General features: G+C 39.8%; 1 long non-coding RNA gene across 1 annotated transcript; it reads left to right on the top strand.

Moving 5' to 3' along the window:
- The first annotated feature begins 233 nt into the window (after window positions 1-233).
- LOC146320906 (uncharacterized) lies at window positions 234-2863 on the top strand. The gene is made up of 3 exons (XR_014771445.1): window positions 234-278; window positions 2191-2329; window positions 2424-2863. It is a non-coding gene; the product is annotated as an uncharacterized LOC146320906 (long non-coding RNA).
- Window positions 2864-3777: the final 914 nt, after the last annotated feature.

Genomic DNA, 3777 nt, shown 5'->3' with positions numbered 1-3777 from the left:
GCTGTTTTAGATCATGAACTGTAGAACCATACTGTGTAACACTCATTAGCTTTTGATTGCCTCACCTGTGTCTAGTTACCCCACCCCCAATCTCCCCAGTAGATTTAGCCTTGTGTCTGTTCCCTCTTCATCCTTCCCTTGTCTGTGTGTCTGTTCTCCTGGTGTTTCTTCAGGATTTTTTTCTTTGTTTCTTCCCTGCCTGTTTATTTGGAATATTTCATATACTTGATTGACTGTTGGATTTTTTGGATGCCTTGTTTCCTCTTGTTGCCAGCTCTGTAAGTGTTTGTGTTTTGTTTTCGTATTGAACTTTTGAGCTTCACCAGTCTTGTTACAGTCTGCATTTTGGTCTACTTCCTGTCAGACAAACTGGTTGCTAACAAGTGGCTAAATGAGACTACAACCGTCACACATTTTTTAAGACATGCAAAATTCACAAGCATGGTATTTACTGATGTATTTTATGTCCATCCATCTTCAATCCCTTGTACCTATAAATGTGGGTGCTGTGTTGTCTGGAGCCTTGTGCTCCTGGAAGGGACTCCCATGTTAAATTGGTCTCAGGCAAGACTAAGGCCGTTTTCACACCTGTAGGTCAGTGTATTTGGGCTGCACCAAAAGAAAAAAGAAGAAACACTGTTGCATTTTAGTCCAGTTCGTGTTTACATTTACTTTTTAAATACGAACCAAGAGGAGCAAACATGCAGTTTTACAGACTGGCAGGTAAACCCTTGATTGGACAGTTTTGGTGATTGTCATCCTGCATCATCATTGCATCATCAGAACCCACATGGGAAAATCTGATTCTGGCTGACAGAAGTTTGCGCAGCACATTAAGGCTTCAGATGTGTGTATTTAGGCTCACAAAGAAATAACCAGCAAATTGAGGCATGTTATGAATAAAGACTGACAGAAATAGGATGAAAAGAAGGCGTCTTGTAGCTTACAGGACACTGCACACCTTTGCGCACCTCGCTGACTCTGACTGTGGCTCATATGTGCGTAATGTCCACATAGAGACAGTCCACTGCAGTGCTGCATCTGACAACACAAATGTAGATCTTTATATATTTAAATTACAGAGGTTTTGAGAGGAGAGGAGAAGAAAAGAATAAGAAGAAAGCATGGGGATTTTTGTTTTCAGAGAGAAAGAGAAAGGGAGGGGGAGGCAGACAGCGCATCCGCCCTTCACCTGACTTTTCGTGTGTGTGTCATACAGTTGTATTGTATTGTGGGATCGTCAACACACACCTTTTAATCAAAGCATACAAAGTAGGATATAAGCACAGCAGTTTGAACAGCTTTTGGCCTGTTAGCCGGGGAAAACAGGTGTGCTTAGGTACTTGCCTCAATATAGTTCATGTCTTATCAATCATACGATCGCCCCTTCAACACATTTAACAATCAACTGATGGATTTAACTTCTGAAGTTGTGCCAAAATCACATCTTCTATCATAAAATCCTGTGTTTGGTTCGTTTGCTTTCACATCACAAATGAACCGCACCAGAGTTCGTTTGGAACTGCACCGGGACCCACCAAGGCAAATGGACCGCGATCCGTTTTAACTGGACCAAACAAGGCCGGTGTGAAAATGCCTTAAAACAGGTTTAAGAAGGCCTCATGCAAGAGTGAGGAAACAGTGAAGTGACCCTGCCCTTGGGAAGCCCAGGGCCCCCATCTGGAATCAGGCTCATGCAGAGGGCAAGCACCAGGTGGCCCCAAAGCACACAGCGTCACAGCGAAAAAGCTATATGGCTAATTTACCATCCCATTGACCTGCCACCTGGGGGTGGTCCTACCAAGGGTTGGGGATGTGGAATGTCACCTTTCTGGTGGGGCTTACCTCTACACACAGATTGGAACCTCACTCCTGGAGAGGTGTTGGACTGTTCTTCTCTGGCGCTGCCCAGTATGTTCACAAGCCCCCGGCTGAGTGCCACTATGTTGATGTTCACCTCGGTGGATGAAAGGGTGGCATATTTTATGTTGTAGAACAAAATGTGAAAATCTCTTAACCTTGTGTTAACTGCAAATTTTATATCAGGCAAATGACCGAAACAAACACACAAGAACTTACATTGCAACAGAATTTTGATTTTAAGTTTTCTTAAAAAAAAAATTTCCCACCCAAACGTGCACCTAAATATTGTCAACTCATTTGATGGAATGTGTTTTTTTTATTGTTCAGTAGCAGTAGATTTTGTTCAAACCTGGGGAGAAAATGAGAAGAAAAAACTGGAGGAGGTGAGGCAGAAACAATCTGGAGTACTCTGGGAAATAATGGAGGATTGTCTCAGCTCGTACACTTCTATCAGCTGCTTGGAAAGGTAAGCAGAGAGTCTGAAACAGCTCGAGGGTTTCAAATCCATCCTGCTCTTGATGTGTTTGTTGTTTTTTACTCTTTTGTCTCTTTCACTCCAGGCTTTGACACATTCTCCGCAAGACATCATCATCTGTGGAGTGATTCAGTTTTACGCAGGTTTACAGAATGATCACAATGGTTTTAATTAGTCTTCCCACATACTGTGCTACCTTATTTACAGTTACAGACTGCATGATGATTATTACAGAATACAATATAATTCCACTACAACGACTAAACCAAGTAGTGTGCTTTCAGGACACATGTACCTAAAACCAGGTCACCTCCCAGCCCATCTCACCTCCACTCTGTTAGTGGCCCTGCTCTAAGAACATCCTGTTTTCCCTCTGGCCTTGGACATCACAGGAGCTGCATTGTGAAACATATTTGTTTTGAAAAGTTCCTGCTGTCCTTTGCAGAATGTGGAGTTGAAATGCATCCCAGTACGTGTAACATTTCATACTAGTTCTCACACCAAATAACAATGAAATGGTACAAATATGGATTGTGAGTGACTTTTATTTATTGATTGATTGCTGGAATGATTCAGTGAAATGCTTACTATACATGCTCAAATAGTGGCTGGGGCCTTTATTTCCCATAACCACAGTGAAAATTAATTAGCAATATTAAATTAGACATGATTTTTGTCATAAGATGCTCCCCTTTATTCATTTGCTGTTGCTCAACACTTCTCCATGTTTACCAGTTGTCTTATTAAATTCAACATGTCAGCTTTTCTGACAAAACTAGTCATGTTCTACCACTCTGCTACTCGGTTTCCTTTCTACTTTGCTACTTTTTCACTTGGTGTAAGAGTTTAGACTTTATAATTTTTATAATTTTCCTGAGTTCAAAACCCATTTTGATGTGTAATAACAGTTTTTTCTGCACCAGTCATGTATTTACATACAGTATTTCCCTGTAGTTTTTTTTATTGTTGATGACAGAGACCACCACTCTCACACTGGATTCAGATTGCCTACCTAAGGTCCAGGGTTTTGCAAGCAATGATACAGCATGTAATCCATCATACCTTGATCTACACCATGTCAGAGTTGGATTCATTTTATGCTAATACTAACTTGAGCTGCACCCACAATGATTTTTTAAAAAAATGATTAATGTAACAATTATTTTTTAGATTACTCAATTCATCTAAGTTATTATTTATTATTTGATTAATATCAGAATCAGAATCACGTTGTTATTACAATAAGATAAGACTTAAAAGGTTTTATGAATTAAAGTTAACTACAATAATTATGAAGAAATAAGAACATTATACAAATTAAAAAATAACAGATACAAATAAGAAAATAATGGTAAAGTACAAGTCAAGATTAAAGATGACCAGAACAAGTTAAGAGAACTAAGTATGTTGCACTCTGCTACACATTGCAAATGGCACTA

Source organism: Lutjanus erythropterus, chromosome 10 (genome assembly GCF_056507025.1).
Source record: "Lutjanus erythropterus isolate fLutEry1 chromosome 10, fLutEry1.hap2, whole genome shotgun sequence".
NCBI lineage: Eukaryota > Metazoa > Chordata > Actinopteri > Lutjaniformes > Lutjanidae > Lutjanus > Lutjanus erythropterus.
The sequence above is the reverse complement of the archived record's forward strand: the minus strand, read 5'-3'. Positions and strand labels throughout refer to the sequence as shown.